Source organism: Eulemur rufifrons, chromosome 5, assembly GCF_041146395.1.
Source record: "Eulemur rufifrons isolate Redbay chromosome 5, OSU_ERuf_1, whole genome shotgun sequence".
Lineage (NCBI taxonomy): Eukaryota > Metazoa > Chordata > Mammalia > Primates > Lemuridae > Eulemur > Eulemur rufifrons.
Window position 1 is genome coordinate 21,697,380 of NC_090987.1, and position 22,589 is coordinate 21,719,968.

Consider the following 22,589-nt stretch of genomic DNA (forward strand, 5'->3'; position numbering starts at 1 on the left):
CCTGCACCAGCAGGCCAACTGGGACACGTTCTTCTCATGACCAAGCAAAGCACAAGAGGGCATATTAACATCAGGTCTGCTAACATCCCAATGGCCAAAGCAAATCATGTTGCAGAGCCCTTAATCAAGGGAGGTGAGGTACACACTTTGTCCACCATGAAGTCACAGCAAGTCACACAGCCAGGCCCAACATCAGCAGGGCAAGGAAATATGTGTGTATGGAGAGGGAAGGAGCAGGTGGGTAGAGAGTGGATTGTTTTTGAATCTACTACAGCGTTAGAGAAGACAGGAAAGCTATTGCATCTAGGAGAACTGTGTACGCAAAGGTCCAGAGGTCAATCGGAGTCTGGTATAGGAGGAGAGCCAGGAAGAAATGGGCAACCGCGTCAAGATGGCAGCGTGGCAGCGTACGCAGGGTGGAGACCCCCTGGCTCTGGCAGAGAAGGTGAGCAATGAGCTGGGGGCTTAAGTGGCTGGCAAAGCTGCTCTCTCCATTGGGCCTTGGTCTCTTCCTGATGAATTAAGAAACCATGACCTGGAAGCAAGAGAGTTTGCTCCTGTGGGATCTTCTCTCTGGAAAAATATTACAACTCACAGAGTTCCCACCACCTCCAGGAGGACTTCCAGGGTTTACCCAGCCCTGGGCTCTCTCTTTTCCCTGAGCAGCAGGTATAGCAGGCATGCGCACATGGGTAGTGCCCCCTGGCACCCAGAAGGCACTGCATTACCTGGTTAAATCACTGCGGCATGAGCATCGGTCTTGACTTCCCAACTAGGCTCTAGGCTCTTCGGGGCCTGGGACTGTATACACTTTTTTTTTTTTTTTTGGCCGTCTCTAAACAGCAGGAGCTGCATAACCACACGTGGCGTGAACAACTGAAGAGTAGACAGTGCTAAGAGAATCAGGCAGCACCATTTCTGGAACAGAAAACTGGAGAAAGTAGGTCAGCTGGACCAGCCACAATCAAGACGGTCCTATTAATAGAAAATGCAAACATTATTTAGGGACAGGAGCGTGAAATGGGAAAGGGGAAGGACACTTGAAGGTGGATGGAAACTCAGCCTTGTGTGAAACACAAACTTGAGCAGAAATGAGATTGCTGGGGAGACCGGCTGTTCCTAGAGAAATGGAGCTGCAGGTAATGGCCTCGGGGAAAGCGTCCATGGCAAATCAGTGCGCCAGCCGCCTCCTGCGGAGCCCAGGAAGGTGCTGCTGGCCACGACACAGACAATTGGGAAATGCTTGTGTGCAATCTTACCAGCCAAGCGAGGCCAGGTGTGCAGTGGCCACACCCGCCCTGTGCCGGGATTTGCCCTGCCTTGTACTCACTTGGAGTTCCTCCCACTGGAATGAATGCTTGCTTCCTTGCCTCCTCCAGGAAGCCCTCCAGGATAGCTAACACCGTTAACACTGACTTAATCCCAAATAAAGCACACAAATTCCCCTTCACTGATAATCCACTTAATATATTTTATTTAAATCTTGATCATAGTTTTTTTTTTTTTTTACTATCTCCTGTGTATCAGCCTCACACATTAATGAAAGTAGGAGCCATAGCTTTTCTTTCCCGTAGGCCTCTCCTCCAGGCTGGGCACATGCCTAGTTCTTGTTGAATTCCCCTCAGCAGAATATGGGGTAAATACATGACGATGCTGACGGAAGATCAAAGACATAGATCAGAAATCCAGGACCTGCGGATTGAAGCAAGAGATTCACCATGACAAGTGTTGTCTCACTGGGGGCAGCTGTAGGAAGGAAAAGACAGTGACGGAGCCTCCACCTCCTCACCGGGGCGCCAGCCGTGTGCCTCCTCTCCAGGCCCTGTGCAGGGCCGCCCGGCCTGAAAGCTGGCCTGAGAAGAGGGAAGAACGGGGCAGTGGGTGCCTGCAAAGCCACTTCACCCCCCCCCCCCGGGGTACTTCACCCAGATTCCATCACATTCCTCATGAACTTGGCCTCCGCTCAGGTTCTTTCTGCCCCACCCAAGCTCTTGAAATTGACCTGACCTGCAATAAATCCATCCCCTGCCCTCCACCAGAGCGGGGGAATGAGGACAGCTTGTGTCCCCTGACGCAGTCACAGTTCTTGCAAAACCACAGCCTTGTCTCCCACCTCCGCCAGCACAGAGCAGGGTCAGGCGCCGAGGGCCAGCCCCTTCTTCCTGGGGAACCGAGGAGCTGGGTCCAGCACGGCCCACAGCAAAGAACTGGCCAGCGCCATGTGTCAGCAGTGACGAGGCAGGGACACCCTGCAGGAGAGACAAGAGGGAGCGTGAAAGCCACGGTTTCAGCCCCAGCCACTAACTTGCCACGCGACGTAGGCTAAGTCCCCTCACCTCTCTGGAGTTTGGAGTCCAGGCTCTCTGGGGTCTCCTGTGGCCCTGGTGTTGGGACAACCATGGCTCCTCTGCCCCCCCCTCCTTCCTCTTCTCATGAATGCTCCTCCCAGGCCCCGTCGCTAACCTGTGGGTCCAGTGCGGGTGTCATGATCCCACCTGTTGACAGCAGGCACCGTCCCCGGCCAGGGTTGAGGCCCAGGGGTAGGCATGTACCCCAGGCCGTGCGAGACACCTGCCTGAGATTTTCCTCTCCCTGGAGGCCACGCTGGGTTTCAGGTACAGGGAGGAGGAAGGTTACCCAAGAGACAAAAGTCAATGTGCCAGAGAAATGCCAAGTTGAGCTCTAGAACCAGCCCCAGCAGCCCTGGAGGCCCAGCGCACCCTGGCCTTCCTGACGTTTGCTTACGGGAGCTGATCGAGCTCCCTTTTGGCCTATCCTGGTGTGAACCGGGTCTCCTCACGTGCATCCTCTGCCCCTATCCCCTTCTCACGTAGCTACCCCCGGCATACACACTTCCACAGCCTCCTCTGCAGCTGTAGGTCACGGGACACAGTCCAGACGCTGAGACATAAGCCGATGCCTGCTGGTGACATCTCTTTCTTCCTACCCTGAATGTTTGGCACTCTGGTCAAGAGCCACTGACTAATTCTAGCTGCCACTATATTTCTTATTTAGGGTAAATTTTAAAAAGCCAAGAAAAACCACTCTTCTTTTTTTTTAAGACATAAGTCATTGGGTTTCTGTTGTGTGCAGGCGGAAGCGCTCCAGCTACACTGGCAAAGGAGTCTCCTTTCACAGGCACAAAGGGGGCAAGTGGATGGAGGGCAGGAACTCCAACCCTGCACGCCCCGCCCTTGCCCCAGTCAGCCCCTTCCTGCCTGCAAAGATCCCGGGACACTGACATAAAAATTTGGGACGTCAGAACAGCATTTGACTTGGGAGAAAGCCTGGCTGGCCCAGTCCCCAGGCCAGGTGGGGCGGGTGAAGCGAAGTGTCACAGCGTAATACTGACAAAGTAAAACATCCAGTCTGGATAATCCTCTTAAGCCAAAGAAGAAAATAGCCAGTGTGATTGATGCTCCCAGGAGTGAGCCAGGGAGGACACGGAATGTTCTTACCCAGCGAGCGAGCGGGGGTTTGGAGGGGCAGCTGAGGCCCAGAGGCCTGGAGGTCAGGCCAGAGGTCACCTGGCAGGGCCCAGACCCTCTTCTGACTGGTCCTGCCCCACTCCAGGCCACACACACTGATGCACCCAGACCCCTCAGGTCCCACAGGGACCCTGAGCAAGCGGAGATTTAAGTCCCTCTCGTCTGCAAAACGGGTGTCCATCAGAAAGCATTTTCACAAACCTTCACCAAGTGTTAAAGCTGGAAGTCACCTCAGAGATTGTCTAGTCCAACCTCTCATCCGAAAATGAGGTGGCTCAGGTCCAGAGAGGGAAAGGGGCTTGACCCCAGGCGCCCAATATGGTGATCACAGAACCGGGTCAGGACCCTGCACTTCCTGGCTTCTCTTCTCAAGCATTTGTCACCGCAAGATTCTCCCTCTCATTTATTGAATAATTTGTGAGGCCCCTAAAATTGTACTAGAATGTACGAGAACAATAAACATCCTATTCAAGGGAGAATGTGAGCCCAAGAGCTCACACCTAGGAGCCGCATGTGTTCCAGGCACCTTCTAGGAACGAGCTCATTCAGTCCTCACAGCACCCCACCAAGGGGGATCTTCCAGTGACCTCAGCTCACGGATGGGGCACAGGGGTGTGGACATGGCCAGTGACTTGCTTCGGGCCACGCAGCCTCAGTCGGCAGCCGAGCCAAGGGCTGAACCTGGGCTGTCGGCTGCTGGCACTGGCCACCTGCCTCTCTGGGGGAGCTCACTGCTTCCCATGCCCGGGGCCTCTGCCCACCTCGGCCCACCTTGGTTGGCAGTCGCACCCATCCCGGCAGCCTGATGGTGGTCACAGGCCTCGCTGCAGTTTATACCCCAGCACCCAGAGGAGCTCCACAGTGCTGATCATGTCCCACTGACCTCCCAAATGCTCCTGCACCAGGTGTGCCAGGGGTTGGCCCTTCAGCTGTGGGATTGTGAGGAGATGGGGGTGGAGAGGTCTCAGGCAGGGGAGGGACCAGAGCCGTGGACAGGGTGCTCCCAGGGCTTGGGCAGCCCATAAAGAAGTGTTCTAATATGTCAAGGCCTCTAGGACCCTCTGGGCCCCACCGGGTGATCATCGGTGCTGGACGTGTACCCAGTAAAGGGCAAAGCCAGGGTGGGAAGGCTGGTGCCGGCCAGGGCTCTATCTCCTATCCCAGGCAGGCTCCCTACCGGGCCCCTCTGAGAAACGCTGGTCAGGATGTGGATGGCATTTCTTCCTTGGCCGTTCGCTGTCCTGCTGTTCTTAGCAACTCTCGGGGAGGCCCAGACCTCACAGGCCCAAGTGTGATTCCCCGGCAGCCGGCCCACCTCGGAGGGTGCAGCCCCCGCCTGGACTCACCCTTCCTTGGCTGGACCCCACACCCTGGGACCTCGCCCTGCTCCCACTGATGTGCCGGTGAATGACTCTCGGGGGGCCTGATGTCGGCGATTGCTGATTCCCGCGGTATGGATGCTCCCACCATGGCCAAGTGTGACAACTGTTGAACAGCCAGCTCTCAAAATTCCAGAGTATTTAACAATCAGCGCCTGTGCGCTGGCACCAGCCGGCTCCAGCACACCCTGCTCAGAGCCTGGCAGGCCTGGACAGTGAGCAGGAAGCTCTGCGGGGAGACGCCTTGCCGTCCGCTGGGCCATGGTAGGATGTGCCCTCCTCGTTCCACCACCCACCTCCAGGCCGGGACACCTGAAGTTAGAGCAACAGAGAGTCTGTACCCCCTTTTCCGCACCCAGAGATGGAGAGAACAGCCCCCTCCAATCTGTAGATACAGATATAGACGGTATTTCCTCTGTGTCGCGTCTGTTTTGCAACCTGATCAAAATAAAAAATGGATATATAATTATTATCGTTATTATTATCATATTATATTTAAGATGATTCCTGGGAGAAGCATCTAGATAATGCTCCCCAATGGTGAGAGAGCTTCTGCTGGAGCCAGCGTCACCCTACAGGGTGCGTGATTTTCTGTCCCTTTTGGGGGCTCCCCGTCCCCGGGCGCATTAGCAGGCAGCGAGTGTGCGTAGGCAGCCGCTGACACGTACAAACGGTTGCCGGTGGACCAGCCGTTTGTTTGCTTTTTGGCGGTGTGAAGGTTGGGTTGAGTCATTTTGCACCCAATTACTTTGCAGTAAATTTGCCGGATGGTTCTTGTCCTGCGGTATTGATCCGGCATCTCACCTTGAGCTTGTTTATTGACACATCAAATTCAGAAGTCAGGCCCGCTCGATTGACCACTTCCCAATTAGGGCATTTATATGATGTCACCAAGGCTCCTTGTCAGGTTCCGATGAGAGCCATTTGTCGCCCGACCACCGCCGCCGCCCAATCGCCTGCAACCAAGCTGCCATTTTTCTCTGACCTTTCCGGAGACAGATGGCAGTCCATAAAGTACATCATTAGCAACGTGTCATTTTATCTTGCTGCCGTTTCTTCACACGAAAGGTACTTCGTTCAACAAAAGATGCTGCAGTCGCCCCCGAGAGAGACTCACATCTCTTCTTTGCTGGAGTTGTGGGTGTTGGAAACCAATGCGTCCTCGGTCATCGGGGCTGCCCCTGGTCCCTCTTGGAAAGGAGGCATTTGGGCAGCGACAGAACAGATCGTCAGGAGAAGGAGAGAGAGCTGAAATGATGGCACAAGTGTCAAAAACACACCAGATGTCAGAAAGACAGTGCCCAGGGAGTCCAGGACCCATTCAGGCCCGGGAAGTCTCCTCGGTGACATCTCTTCAATTGGTTTCTTAACCCACTTATGAGTGTGCGTGGCGGTAGCCCCAGGTGGAGGTGAGGGTGATGGCGGAAGGCAGAATGCCACAGGGTGTGTCCTCTTGGCACTGAACTTGGGCTGAGAGTCGGCCCTTCACACAGCAAGGTAGCATCATTACCGCACTTTAGGGACAAGCTTACATGCACGCGGGGAGGGGCAGGCTTGAGCTCGTCCCCAACAGAGGGTCAGAAACAGCTAGAAGGTGGACGTCGTGAAGGCAGGCACCAAACCGGCTTCCTCTCACCATTGTAGCCCCAGGACTATCTCGCCTGGCCCAGAAAAGGCTCCCCCCAAAATGTTTGTTGAATATTGTCTGAGAAAAGTTCGATTCAATACAGAATGGAACATATTAAACAAAAATGTTAACGATGTATTCTCACCACCTGCATGGGTCATTTGCATGGAATTTTGACAGTCACTCACATGCCATGCGTAGGAAGTAGGACAGTCTGAGACACTCTCGCTGGCAAGAGGCAGGGCCAGGACTGGAGCCCAGCCACTGGACTTCAGGTCAGACCCATTCTGCTATGGTATGTTTGGGGATGTCACCCAGGCAGCTGGTGGCCCCACGGGTGGAGGAGAGGACAGAGCCTCCTCGCCCTTTTCAAGTCAAGGAAGAGCGTGAGACTATTTGTGAAGACTGAGGTGTGAGAGATGGCCCTGGAGGTCAGAGGTCCCCAGCCTGGGGATCCTGCCTGCTGCAGGACCTACCTGGCTGCCCAGGTGCCTGAGTGGGCAACAGCTCAGCAACTCATGGTCCCCTCACGACACTCAGACCGGGAAGCCTGGTACCTGAAGAAAATGTGGAAGCCGGAGAAACTGACTCCATCCCAGGCATTCCTGTGACCCTGCGAGAGCCCGTGGTGGTCAGAGCTGTCCCTGGCATGAGTCCCCTTCCCTCCCACTGGGCAGGGAGTGCTCAGTTGCTCCAATGCACCCTGAGTACCCCCCTGTGCTCTCATTGTCCTCTCAAGAAGCCACCAAGTCTCAGGTTAGAGCGAGGTCTAAAGAGCCAGCTCACATCACTTCTTGTCTTAAAGAGCAGGGCTGCCTTTCTGAATCTTAATGGCCTATGGTGACGTCCTCCATAACTAAATCACTCGATAGGGAGGTCCATTCTTCGTCTTAATCTCATCTCTGACTGTAATCTGTGTCTGATCCAGTTTGGAGCAATTCTGGTCCTCCTGAGAATGGAGAATGCGTGAGCAGGGACTTTACTGACCCTAAGCAACCACTGTGCTGGGAGCACAACCTGGAGCAGTCACGGGCCACTGCCCAGGATCCCAGGGTCCAGCAGGGAGTGCACAGGTGAGCAGATGGAGAGTGCAGTCCAGGGAGAAACGGGGCCCCTGGTACAGGCTGCGGGGAGAGGGGTAGTCAGGAGGGGCCCGGGCAAAGGGGAGGAGTTCCAGGCCGAGAGTGGCCCACAGGTGAGTAAGGCAAACGCTATGTCCTGGTTTGCCGCTGAAGTTCCACAGTCTAGGAAACCCCTCGGCCCCAGGCAATCAGGGATGACTGGTCATCGTAGAGGTAAGAGAAAGTGTGGTATATTCAGGAAACTGAAACTGGCTCAAGTTTAGGACAAGTATAATAAAAAAGGTATCAAAGAATCTTACATTTTGTCTACTTAAAAGTTGATCCGAAGGCAGCCTATTTAAATGTGGACCTTGTTAGCCACCTAAATTCAGATGTTTTAATTTTTTAAAGCTATGCTATTTAATTTTTTTAATTAATATTTATCTCTAACTCAAATATGCCTAAAGCTTAAACAGAAGCTTTGGGAAGCAGACAGGTAATGTAAATGAGAGATTTCCAACCAGGTGAAGGCAGTGGCCACAAGAGGCTGTGTGCCCTGTCCCAAGGGGGCAACCCCTACACAGCCCCAGCCAGCTGTCAGCCCAAGCAAATGTTGCCAAATGTCCTGATATTTCAAAGGAAGCCCCAAGTCAGAATTTTTAATTGTCAGTCTCCTACTGTTAAAATATTTGTGACAAATTCAAGATTGAAAACACAATGCCAAACTAAACACTCTGCAGCTATTAGTTCTCACCTGTCACATTACCATTCATAACACCCGATCAATGGAACTACCGCCCCCTTATGGCAACATAGCCAAATTGCAGGATATTCTGTTTAAGGGAAACAACTCCTATCAGCCTACCGTAGGGTAGAAGAGTTATTGGTAAACCCTTTAACATGGAAAAAGGTTGCCAGGGGAGCAGAGGTGGGGCTAAAATAAGAAAGAAGAACTGAGTGAAAAGCATCAAAAGCCAAGTTTTGCTAGTGTCCCAGTTTAGGGTAGGACCTGTCCAGGCTCCAGACAGGGAATCAGTCAGCCAGCAACTGATCTTGGATTGAGGCCTTCAATATGGCATCTCAGCACGAAACTGGCTGTCTTTGCTGGCTGATTTACAAAACCCCAAAGAAAAATCTTCCAGGCAGAAGCCTTGGCCCACCCTTAACCAAGGCAGCCTGTATCCCATCAGCAGCAAGTCCAGGCCCCTGCGAGAGCCACCGTGGCGGTCTCTGCATCTGCAGCTCTAAGCCCATCCTGATTCTAATGCAGCCAAAGGCAAAGCTGAGCTGCCCTGAGCTCTTGCCCCTGCCTCGAGGACTAAATGTAACAGAGTGGAAATCTCTGCACCTGGATGCCCTGATCCTGCTGTCAGCAGGTTTCCCCAGCCAGCCGCCCTGGCTCCGGATCTCTCCTTCATCTTCTCTATAGCTGTGGGTCTTTCTGTCTCCTTTCCCCTAATTGTCAACAGACAACAAGTTCAGCTTCACTCTCTGACTGAGCAGAGTAGGCATTCGCCTATGTATCAAGATTTCAATCCCTCCATCCCTACCCCAGCCCCCTGCAAGGTTTCCTGAGACCCAGAGAATTTACCAGAGAAAAGAACTGTTTAAATCAAAGGCCATGCTGCCTTAGTTAACTTTGCCATTCAAAGAATGCCAAGAGTAGATCATAAAACCCAGCTAAATCAATAAGTCACTAAATAATTTTGGTAACATTTCACATTAAGGTAGCATAAATACTTCATTAAGAGCCAATAAGTAAATTTCCCTTTTTCTTAAATTATGCTAGGATGTACAGAGGCACGAATAACAGCTTGGGCTGCTGCTCCGAAGTGCTACCTCGCAAGTTGTGATAACATTTCTATTAACCAGTTCACAATCATGCCGACAGGTCTCTGTGCGTCTTGGAATAATTTACTTAGCAAAGCAACTTTGATGAATCATTTATTCATCATTATTAAAGTATTTATAAATGCTGCTTTAATTCAGCCCCTGCTTCCTTTGTTTCCTCGTAGAATATTGACCCAAAATAGGAATGCTTAGAGCAGTACTTCTGCTTGGCTTTGTAGTTTTATTTTAATCAAAAGAGTGCTGTTGAAGCACGTGGCCTCTCACCCCACATTATAAACCCAATCCTCATCCCCTTTCCCCAGTCCTGAGCTTCAGGGTTTCCCTACCTGCCTACCTGGCCTGGCACTGGGCATATGTTAGGTAAGCGAGGAGGGAAGGAGAGGGCTTCCCACTCCATATGCCTGGGACAGGGGAGAAAGGGACTAACGTTTATGGAAGACCCACTCTTTGTTCCAGATGCTTTGGCAAATAGTTATTGAGTGTTTATCATGTACCAGACATCCTTCAAGAGACTTTGCATGTATCATTCACTTAATTTTTTCACTGGTAATTTCTAAAACTTATATAGCACTTTTAAGATGCCAGGCTGTGCTGTAAGTGCTTTGTCTATATTAACTTGATTCTTACAACAGCCCTACATATTGATACTATTATGATCCCTGTTTTAAAGATGCTGGAACTGAAGCACAGAGAGGTTAAGTGAATTACCCAAGGTCACACAGTTGGGAAATGACAGCTGAGATTCAGATCCAAGGAATATAATTTCAGAGGCCACACTCTTAACCACCATCCTGCCTCTTGATAATCATATGAGAGAGGCCCAATTTTTAGCCCATTTTACAGAGCATAAGATTGCAACAAGGCTGGGTGCACAGGCTCACACCTATAATCCTAGCACTCTGAGAGGCCAAAGTGGGAGGATTGTCTGAGCTCAGGAGTTCAAGACCAGCCTGAGCAAGAGCAGCCCGTCTCTAATAAAAATAGAAAAATTAGCCAGGTGTGGCAGCACACACCTGTAGTCCTAGAAGGCCAAGAAGTTGCCCTAAAAATGTTAAAATTCAGTCCTGCATGAAGCATGTGATCATGAGTAAGAGTGTATACTGACAGTCCCAAGACCAGCAGAGTTGACCTCTGTATGTGACACTTATCTGAGAAGTGACTTTTGGTGCATGCTCTGATTGCACAGGAGACCAGAGGAAAAGGAAAAAGAAAATCTTAGGAGCTCTTCTTTTGAGCTGGACTGTTCCTTAGAAGAATGTTGTGAATACTGTCAAGAAAACATTAAGCCTCAAGCAAAACCCAGAGCCGATTGGCAGTCCTTGGATTCCATAACAAGATGTTTTTGTAAGTTATTGAAGAATGAAGAGGCACCAGTGAAATGGAGACTTGATAATATGCACAGGGAGTTGGACTAATGGGGAAGTCCAAGCAGTCAAGGAGGCCAAGAGTGAGATGTTGGACACAGGAAAATCTTTCAGAGCTCCTCAAATTATCACTGCACTTAAATGGCTGCTGGATCTGGTACAGACTGAAGACATCTGCCCCGTAGAAAGCCCTGGTGCAGACCTACCACTTCCATCCATTTCATCCATTTAACAAACATGCCCTAGATGGATACCAAGTGTCTCATGCTGTGGTTGTGCTGAGGATAAAGACACGAACAAGACATGGTCCTGTCCCCAGGGAGCTAAGTAAGGGAGATAGCTGATTTTACATAGATATTAACCATGAAATATTATTACAACTCAGAAACACAAACACTAATTCCCCTGCAATAAGGGTTATTATTCTGGGAGCTAGGAAAATGCCCTGAGCCTAAGACCAGCCATGCAGTGACACAGGGAACTGGATGTCCTAAATCACACAGTGGTCCACAACTCTGCATCTTAGGGTCCCCAGGTCCAACCCTCGAGTCCCTTAGACTGAGTGGCTTGCAGTACCTACCACTCTCACACACCAGCATCACTTCCTGCAGCCACACAAATAAAAGTGGACAGCAAGCCAATGCCATCCTGTTTGCTGCTGCTGGATTTATGACATGTCAAGTTTAAATAGCATGTGCAAGGCTTGCAAGGGAGGCGACACAGAATTCATTTCTCAAGCCCATCAAGGCTCTAAGGCCACCTTTTTCTCCTCCCCACTCGGGCCGGGAGAACAATTTCATGACATCCTGATGCCGAGAAAAGGCCTTCCTGGATTTCCACATTCAACTTTGCTTTTGTCTTTTTCCTCTCAAGTCCCCCCAAAATACCAAATGCCACTTACCAGTACCCGATAGATACCAATTAACCTTTATGCAAGTTTGCTTCTGTTGTGTGTAAGCCCTAGCCTCATTCCTGGGGCTGAATTATTAATCCCTTACAAACAGCCACCATCACACCACTGGCGCCCAGATGAGGTAGCTGGCTCTAATTTAGGGCCGCTCCACCCACCTTTTGTGCTTTTCTTTATCCGAACGTGAGAACCTATTTCCTTGTCTTCCCTTCCCCCTCACCAGCAAATTAAAATGCTCGGTTGCCCCCAGCTTTTCCCAATAACAGAGGCAACTTGGACTTGACCCATTAAAGCAGAGCGCCCAGAAAGATTTGCTACAGTACCCAGCAAGTCTCATTTTGATAATTGATTGGTAAGACAAGCATTTGGGTTGCAAAGCAGCCTTAGTCAGGTTTCCATTTTGCAGCAAACCCCCAAATTAAAAATCACCTCCAGGGGATAATTCTTTTGCAAATAATATGAGCTGGGCTATTTCTGTTTTTGTCAAGCGCACTGTCACTCCAGGCTGGTGTCTCATATGTTATTCCAGCTGCATGAAAAAAAAAAAAAAAGCCCAGAATAATAGCATTGGCAACAGAAATGATGGCAAAAACGGGAATGTAAATATGCAGTCATGAAACAAGGTGAAAACCATACTCCTCAACAAAAAGTTGAAGCCCACTTTAGACAAGAGAAAATTACAAAACAGGGCCCCTAAATCCAGGTAGTTTAATCAATGACAAGGCAGACAGCATTTGGGGTGCTGTGTTCTGCTGTGGTCAAACTTGACTTAGGCTAGAATCAGCTGGGAAGCAGAGGACTTGAACTGTGTGATTCAGATGAACAAATGTAATTTAATTGCTGAATTATTTTATGTTCAAGTAAACTGTGGCCATACCTTAGATCTCTGCCTTTGCCCATGATGTTACTTCTGAATATTATACCCTCTCCACCCTTAGCAAATGGATCGCTCCTCCTTACCCTTAGAGACTCAGCTCAACTGTCTTCTCCTCCAGGAAGCCTTCCTGATTTTTGGCCATATTTTTGGCCATCTCCTCCTGTGTCCCATCACATATTGTCTAATAGCACAGTTGTAGCATTACTGGTTGACTTTTCAGCCTCTCACACTACACTTTCAGTTCCTTGAGAGCAGGCAACATTATCTTACTCCTCTTTTAATCTCCAGCAACTAGCACAGTGCCTGGAACATGATAGGCATTGAGTAAATATTGAATGAATGATATGTCTAAATACAGAAACCTACATGAGATGAAATGAAGAGCTGAATTTAAAAAGAACTGATTATTCTAGAATCAGTCTGTTGATTTATTCAGTGATTTATTTTTTCAACGTGGTCTTTCTGAGTGCCTACCAGATGCTTGGCCTTGCACTGAATAAATATTTAGAGGTGATAGGAGAAAAGCACAGAATCTTTACTTTTAAGAAATGTATAATCAGATTTGTACATTTCCCTATGAGGATAGTAAAAACAGCCCACGATGGAATTTTGTAGCCCAGTAGTACCACTGTACTGGCACAACAGGCTGGGAGTTAAGAAAACATATTCCCTGTCACGATCCCACCACTGAGTCACTGGGTGACCCTGGGCAAGTCCCTCCACCTCTCTGGAGTTTCATTTTGTCATCTGTCATCTCAAAGAATTGAAAAAGTACTGAGACAATTGGCTGCTCCTATGGAAGAAACTGAAATTAAATTTCTGCCTCGTATCACATAGAAAAATTAATTCCAGGTGGATTAAAGACCTAAATGCAAAACAGCAAAACTCTAAAACTTTTCCAAAAACAAAACTGTAGAAGTTTATCTGTCTGGCATCAGATTAGCAGGAATTTTCTCAACAAAATGTGAAAAGCAAAAACCATAAAGGAAACATCTGACGAATTAGACTACCCTAAAACAAACACACACATCCCCTAATGAAAGTGAAAAATGAAGTGACAGCCTGGGAGAAGTTATCTGCAACCCTCATGATGAAAAATGGAAGGCTGGTCAGAATATCTAAGAACTTTTATAAATCTATTAGAAAAAGACAAACAACCCAATAGCAAAATGGTCAAAGTAGATGAAATATAATTCGCAAAAGAGGAGGATGACGGATGAACTTATGAAAAGACGTTCCCCCTCACTAAAAATCAGGGAATCTCAATTAAAAATGACAATGAGATACCAGTTCACACCCATCAGATTGGAAAAAAATCAAAGAGCCTCATAATACCTAATTTTGTCAAAGAAAGGATGCCTTGGGGACTCTCACATGCTTCAGACAGCAATGTAAATGGGTACAGCTATTTTGACAATAACTGCTGAAGTTAAAGCTGTTCAGATCCCACAACTCAGCAATTCCCGTCTCACTATATACAGGGAGATCTATATCTTGTATAGATCTTGCCGCATCATTTGTTATAACCAGACATTGATAACACTCAAATGACCATCACTGGTAGATTGGAAAAACATAGCACAGTAACATAGTGCAGTTACTATAGTATAGTAACAGTATACTCATACAATGGAATCCTATACAGCAGTTAAAAGTAATTCACTAGATCTACATGTAATACTATGGCTAAATCTCAAAAACTTAATGCTTGAGGAAAAGCAGAAAGTTGCAGGATTATACGTGTTGGATGATGGCATCGACGTAAAGTTTATGCAAAGCAATGCTACGTCGTTATAGGTGAGGACTAACCCGTGTGGCAAAGTATAAAAACTGGGCAGGAAAGGTGCTCTCCGAGTTCAGAAACTTCTGGAAGATTGAGCACGATGGCAACGTGGAGCAGGAAACCAAGAAGTCCTCAATTACACGGTAGCATTTCATTTAGTAAAACAAGTAGGAAATAAAACATTTTTCACCCCTCAGTAGCGGACATATGAGTGCCTGCTATATTCTTTTCTGTATTTTCACGATTTCATGTGAAATATTTTGTGACTTTTTAAAGTAGAAAGAATACAGACCAAAATGTTCATCCTCATTATCTCTGGAGGGAAGGAGGATCGTGAGTAGTTTTATTTATTTATTAATTTATTTATTTAGCTTGCACGTATTTTCTAAGCTCTCTTTAATGTGCGTTATCACTTTTAAAGAAAAATGCAATAAAGGTTATTTATAGAAGGAAAACCACGCAAGAGTGTCTGGAGTAGATTGTTTTAAAGGTCCCTTCTGACACTTGAATTCCGTTAGGACTGTCACCCTGTCAGCGCAAGTGTGGGCTCTGTCCTTAGCCAAAGTCCCTGTGAGAAACTAGCAAGGACAACACCAGCCAGCATCTGAACTGATCCAGACGGATTTGGAGGTCTGCTCCGGGGGCTCAGAAGCTGGGAGAGCGGAGTCTGCCAGGCCTCGGGACACGGTGGCTGTGGACCTAGCCGTGGTGCCATCTCGGGTTGGGCTCAGGTACTCTGAGGCTGTTGACAACCTTGGCTCCAGAACAAGTTGCAAACCTGGTTCTACCCCTTCTGACACCATTCACAGCATGATCTTGAGCAGGTTCCTTTAAACTCTTTATGCCTTGATTTTTACATTTGTGAATTAAGACTGATCACAGCAATTCCCTTGTAGGGTCACTGGAGAATTAAATAAAATAATCCTCTGTGAATGTGTCCAGCCCAGAGCCCACAGCAGGCTGTGGCTGGGTCTGGCCTGGGCTGTAACTGAGCCAGTGAGCCAGAGGCTGCAGGCTGGGTGCACTCTGGGCTGGGCGGGCTGGGGAGCTGGGCAGAGTCGCATGGGCGCAGGGGAGGACAGAGGGCCCACTTCAAAGCCTGCACTGTGGGGCAGGCTGCTTGGCTCCAGAAGGAAATCCACAAACAGCCCTCAGAGGCAGGATCTGCTCAAACCTGGGAGCCAAAGGGAACACCGGGGAAATTAGCCATTTCCCCACTAATGGGGGCTCTTTACCCCCATAATGGGGGCAGGATACCTTGCTGCCAGCCCATAGGCACTTGCCCCCTTAGGGAAAACTGAGGTCTTTGGGGAATCATGGGTGGGGAAGGCAGATGAAAGCCTTAGCTGTGTGGCCTTAGGTAAGTCACTACACCTCTCTGGGCTGCTGTTTTCACATTTATGAAGTGAGGAACTTGATATCCGGAAAGATATTTGCAGGAGGAAAGAGACCTTGGTTCTGTCCAGCCCTATCTTTAACTGGCACTGTGGCTTTGGGGACATCTCTCATAGTCCCAGTCTTCAGTGTTCTCTTCTGTAAAGTGACAAAGTGAATGCAATGTTCTCCAAGGGCCTCCAAGTTTCAAGGTAAGTTGCACGCACATGTGTGCACACGGTATGAACCCAAGTTTAATCCTACAGGGCTCAAGGCAAAATGAACTACCTGGCATATTAAAATCATGTATCCAAGAAGAAAAAGAAAGAAGTGGGGGGAAGGAAGGAAGGGAGGGAGGGGAAAGAAAGCAAAGTAGCCACATCCATCGAACATGGCCACTCTGAGAGCAGCTGCCTACAGGGTATGACAAGGGAGGCACTGAGCAAGCTCTTCCCTGGAAAAACCCAGCTTACCCCAACCCTGCAGGCCACAATGCCTGGAGTGCCACTGCTAGCATGCCATTCCATCAGGCCACCAAATGTTTTCGGTCTTCCAGATCTCCTTTGAAAATGCCATGTCCAAAGCAAGGCTGAACCTGGGGCACTGTCTTGTCAGCTTGGTCCCCAGCTTCACAACTGGCTATAAGCAAAATTCTAGGAGAACAGGTTACAGATAGGGCTGAACTGGGGGAATCACGAAAAAGGGTGGGTGTTCCAAAAGCAAACTACCTTCGTGCAGGCATTGGAAGGGACTTTCAAAGTCATTGCATGACTAATGCCCCCTTGTTTCCTACCTGCTCCCTATGTGGGACCTCTCTCTGTTGCTGGAATTACTGTCCGCCTTACACAGTAATGGCTCGGAGGGTTTAGGGAAATTATGCAACCTGACATTAAGCTGAGGCCCAGAGGGATGAGATCCTCTTGACCAAGGTTCTATGGTGGGTTATGGGTGGAACTTCAACCAGAGCAGTAACAGTGGTGGTAGCAGCTACCTTTTATTGAATCTTTACTAAGGCCAAGCCACATTCTAGGTCATGTAACCCTCACAATGCCCTGTAAGGCAGAGACTATTAAGATTCACCTCCCACAGGTGAGGAAACAGAGGCACAGAGAGGTGACGCCTCCCGGTGCCTTCGAGGTGGGCGCCTGGGCTGGAGTGCAGGCTTCAGCTGCAGGGCTGGTGCGCACGACCACCAGGTTCTGTCCTCCACCAATTTCCCTAAGGCCGGCCCAGACCCCTGGTCCTAAATCTGGGCCTCATCTCCATCTCACTAACCCCTCAGGCCCTGAAGGCCCTCGAAGCTTCCCTTCCTTACCTTCCCCTCCTCCTCTCTCCCTATGCACTGAAAGAGAGAAGCTGCCGCAGAAGCAGTGTCAGAGAAAGTGATGAATGAAGGCTGACCCCGGGCAGGGCTCACGTGGCCCTGGACTCAGCCCGCCTCTCTCATACTGATCTGACAGGCAGGACACAGAGCCCCAGGGTGGGAGCAGGGGCCAGGGCTCGCCTCGTGGGGCCACCCCCACATTATTAGGGCAACTGGGCAGAGACTGCCCTGCCCCACCTATTCCTTCCCCGGGTCACAGTCGCCACCCCTGCCAGAGCGCCTCCACGAGCCAAGCCATCCTTCAGGCCCAGATGACATGTGCTCCCTGAGTGCTGGTGACAGGCACCCAGCTGGAAAAATGATGGACTGCATGATGGGGCAAAGTGCGGGTTCTCCTGCACCAGAAACAGCAGCTGCCGAGAAGGCTGGAGGTGGCCGTGGCAGGACATCCTCACACAGGCGTGTGCACATGTGCTGACGCACATCCGCTCTCACACACACGTGCACACACATGCACATTCGCTCACACACTAGCTGCATCCCAGCTGCACACATGGGACCCGGGAAGATGAAGTCAGTCTCAGTTCACAGGGGAAGGTGCCCACTGCCGCTGCTCCTCTCTGGAAGACAGCAACCACGGCAGCGGTGCCTTCCGCATGGGTTGCATCCAGTGTGCAAAGCACTTCCACACCCCCTGGATCGGCAGATACATAGTGATTAAAAACTGGAGCTGGACAGTCCGTTTCAGGCTGGAATGTGACAGGCAAGCGACCCAACCTGCCTTTGCCTCTGCTTTCCCATCTGTACGACAGGGTTAATAACAGCACCCGGGGAAAGCCGCAGCCATGGAGGAGTTAGGGCGGCTCCACTGAAAACCCAGAGGTCATTCAGCTCTGCTCCCGCCCACGTCAGCTGCTGATGGCTGCAGCTTCCCGACTGCCCCACTGCCCGGTGCTCTAAATTTATCGTCTTCCACAGTAGGCACCCTTCTGAGACGCCTGAGTGAATGCTTGGAAAGAATGACGCCAGCCTGGGCGAGAGACAGTGACGAACCACAAGTGCACACGCATGCACCACACTGGCGTGACCACTGCACGTCCAGCCTGCTTCCCACGTCTGCTGTCTCTGCCATGCTTGGTGCTGGGCAGACCCTCCAGCCCACCACAAAGACTCCTGGGGCAAGACTGGAAAGAAATAAGGCCACACTGCAGAACTGCCAAGAAACAAACCCACAGCTCTTTCAAGACAGCCAGTGAGAGCATTTAATGTGCAGACATTATTGTGGAGTGGTCAGCCTGTGTTCATTCAGTCCAGTGTTCATTCAGCAGATCCAGTTTATATCCCCTGAATACCTGCTACCTACCCAGCTCTGGGATGGGTAGTACGAGGTGGGCAGGAAATGAGAGGACACTGCTCAGGGAGCCCCGAGACATAGACAGAGATGACAGAGATCTTCCCCAACACCTGCCACGGTGCCTAAAGTTCCACCATCAGGAGTAAAGTCTGTGGCCATTGACATCCATGTTTGTCTATGTATACATAATAGAGAGATCTTCCTTCTCTTTCTGGAATTGTTCCCTTTCTTTATTTTGTTATAGACAGATTCACAGAAGGCCAGAAATGATGGGGACTTCAGGGAACTTCTAGCCTGCCCATCTCTAAACAAATTCTAAGTCAACACGGAAAATGCACAAAAGTGGAACCGATGCCGTTGGACTGGGATGGCAGCGAGTGAGCAGGGCTAGCCCAGCCTGCTTAGACCCCCTTTGCTCATGATGGCTCCTGACTTCCCCTGAAGAGTTAGGAAAGCCTTCCCAAGATGTATTTTCATGATTGGGCACAACTGCAGGAAACAAAGATGCCAAACATAGTGGCTTAAACTGGATAGTGGTGTTCTTCTCTCTCCCATAAAATTCAAACGTAGGCAGCAAAGATCTGGGGGGTGGGGGGAGTCCACAGTCATCTGTTTGCCTCTGCTCTACATCCTCATGGTCCGAGGTGGTGGCATTTGGTTCCAGACAGCCGGGTGGAGGAACTGACAGAGAAGAAAGTCTCCTGGAAGGTGCTGAGGACCCTCCATGCACATCCCATTGGCCATGATGTAGTCACATGACCACATACAGCTGCCCAGGCTGCTGGGAAATATAGTTTTACTTCCCGGTGGCTGCGGGTTCAGCTAAAAGCTCTATGACTATGAAATAAGGGGAGAACAACTATCGGGATAAGAAATTAGTGGTCACTGCCCTACCAGTTCAATCCCCCACTTTACAAGTGGCTAAAATGACGTGCTAGGGTGATTACAAGATCGTTGGTTAAGGCCCTAATGCTCAAGAGATTTTCCCCAACACCCACCCAAGGGCCTGAGTTAGACAAAATTGAAAAGATAAGCTTTTGCCTTCCCAGTGGGAAGGGAGCTTGCCAGCCAGCACTTGTGACATGATCAATGAGGTAACAAAGCTAAGTACAAAAAGAGCGGGAACAGTGACACCAAAGCTCCCAAATCTATGAGGGTTTGAGAAGGGTTGAGGAGAGAGAGGGCCCCCAGCTGAGGCTGGATGGGTGAGAGGGTGTCCAAGAATGGGAGCAGGTAAGCCAGGCAGAGGGAACAGCGTGCACAAAGGCCAGAGGCAGGACAGTGTGTCAGCTGGGGAGCTACAAAGAGATGCAACATTTCCAGAACATCAAGGGCAAAGGGGGTGCGATGGGTAATTTCACATGTCCACTTGGAAGGTGTCTGGGGATGAGATGATCATTGAACTTGTTGAACTGTGTGTAACGCGGATTGTCCCCAAGGCTTGAATATAGGTACATATCCTATCAGCTCTGTTCATCTGGAGAACCCTGACTGGTGCGGGAGGGGATTGCAAACCATGAGTTTGAACAGATGGCAGGGACCAAGTCCTGAATGGCCTATGTGCCATTCAAAGCCATTCTAATTTTATTTTGTAGAAAACAGGGAGTCACTGGAGATTTCTAAGCAAGAAAGGAGTCTGACTTGCATGCTAAATCAGGTTTTGGGGGTGTGGCGGGGGTGATGGTAGACCAACATGTATCGTGGGCCTGCTGTATGTGATAAGCACTGTTCTAGAAGCTTTAGATGAGAGGGGTCCAGGCCAGCGGCAGGGAGGCAGCACAAGATGCCTGGATGTGCTGGTGTCGGGAAAGGAGCGAAGGCAGGAACAACCCCCAGGTCTCCAGCCTGGGCAGCTCCACGAGGCAGGATTCTCTTGCCCATCCCTTGCCCAGGGTCTGGCACTAGGTCTGCATGATTCTTTGTGGAATGCAAAATGAATTGCTAAAGAGATACAGACCCTGACACAGTAGGGTTGTGGGTCCAGCAGAAAATCATAAGCAAATGGGTTCCTAATTCAATTGCAGTATTTGTTGACTGGCTGCATGAATGAATGGCCCACGGATGTCAGATGCATCCACGCTGCCTGCACTGGCCTATGTGCCCTCCAATCTGATGGTGGCACTTCCAGTACAGCACAAGTAGACAGTGACGCCCAGATTTCAGGGAATGCTACACTCCCACCCTTCCACCAAAACATCCTCTCTCTGCTGAGGAATGTATAAAATTCTACTATTTAGAGCTTAAAATCCTTAAGCCTTAAATCCTACTAAAGGAAAAATCCCCTGGGGAAGGAGTCCCCTCTACTCCACACTACGTCATTTACCCCCAGGTGTTGATGGCGGCTCTCAGAGTAGGAAGGGGCGAAGAGGAGAGGGGAAGGAATGGGACATATTTGAGGGGGAGACACAGAAGAGGAAGGGAGGCTGAGTGTCCCCAAGGCCCAGCCTTAACCCTTCGCAGTTTTGCAGAAGATGAGCTGTCTTTGGAGAGGGAAAGAGGAGAACTGGGAGAGGCAGGCTGGAGCCCATCAAAATCTTCATTGTCCTTTAAAGGAGACCCAAGTGCTAAGGATGGGAAGATTAATCCAGTGACTAAACCTGGTGGCAGGCTCTTACTGTTGACACACGGGGACCTTTTCATACCACGTTTTAAATGTATTTCTGCCCAGGAGAGGCGGTTGACAGGCTCGGAAAGACCTAATGGAAAATAGCAGCTCATACTGCAAGTCAGCAAAGCTTGTCAACCCGGGTGCCATCATCCCTCACCTCCTCTTTCATTTTTCTAGAAATGGCTCAGAAACAGAGAAGAGAAATTTCAAAAGCCAAACAAAAAATCAATACTGTGGAGATAACCCAGCATTAATACAAAAACCAGAGAGGGCTTCTTTGTCCCGCACCGCAGCAGTGCTATCAATCACGCTCCTGGGGTGGCCCTGGGAGGCCACCTTTGCTCAGAGCAGGCAGGAGCCGTTTTAGTTACAACGCCCGTGGAGAGCGGGGCTTGGGTGGAGCTAGGGGCAGGAGGGAGACGGACAGTCCCCAGCCCCAGGCCGCTCCCCCAGAACTCCTGGCCACAGTCTCCAGGTCAAGGCCTAAAAGACAGGACGATGAGGGTAGAAAAAGACACATTGGATTGACAAGAAAATACAAAGGAGCACACGCATTTTAGACTTAAAGTGTGCTTAAGCTCAACGCGATGCTCACATGCACAAGACCATCTATTCCAAGGCCAGCCAGGACCAAGCTCAGGCAGCCAGTTCTAACCAGGTGGGATCACATGGTCCTAGGGGTGGCCAATCTTTCAAGAGGGACACAGAGCCCACATAGCTGGGGACAAGCCCTGGCCCACTCTTACCTCCCTGCCCTCATCCTGTCACCAAAAGGCCTCAGACGCACAGTGTCTGGGACGGAAGGGGGTCCTTCTCCCCGTTCGTCTTTTCTCAGCTCTGTTGCCTCTTCCTCAACCACCCCCCCATCCAAATCGGGGCCTCCGTCATATGCTTCCTTCCCTGCCCCGTCTTCCCTCCCAAGGCCTCGCTATTATGCATGATTATGCATTTGTAGACATTGCTCTCTGTTTGTCTTTCTCTCCCGATAGACAGGAGGTCACGGGTCTATCCCCAGCATCAGCCCAAATAGAAATTGTTACATGAACAGAAACCTCAGTAACGTTCACGTGGCTCCTCCCAGATTGGCTTTGCCCAGGGTGGCTTCTCCCTCCCAGTTGCTCTGTTTAAACCCACCCCAGAACACTCACTGGGCTCCTCATTCTGCACTCGTCTTTCCCTCCTCTGGTCCTCTCGAGTTCAACAATTCAAGGCTTCTGTGGGCATAGTCGAAGAATCATAGGACCTTGAGCTGCAATGGACTTTAAGGATCATCTCCTAATCTCTGGGGAGCTTTAAAAAACAGTACCAACACCCAGGCCTCATTCTGGAACAAGTATATCTGATTCACAAGGTGGGAGGCTCAGGTATTGGCATTTTAAAAACTCAGCAGTTGATGGCAAAGTGCAGCCAAGGTTGACAGCCACTGTCTGATCCAGCCCTTTCAGGAGCTCTGCATACCTTTGGGCAGGTTGTGTCCTGCACAACTCTAGAGAACGCCATTCACCCATAGTCCACGTTATAGTGCCCCTGGAGGAGTTGTGCAGTGCACAACCTGCCCAAAGGGACTGCTGGCTTCATGTCAAAGGAAG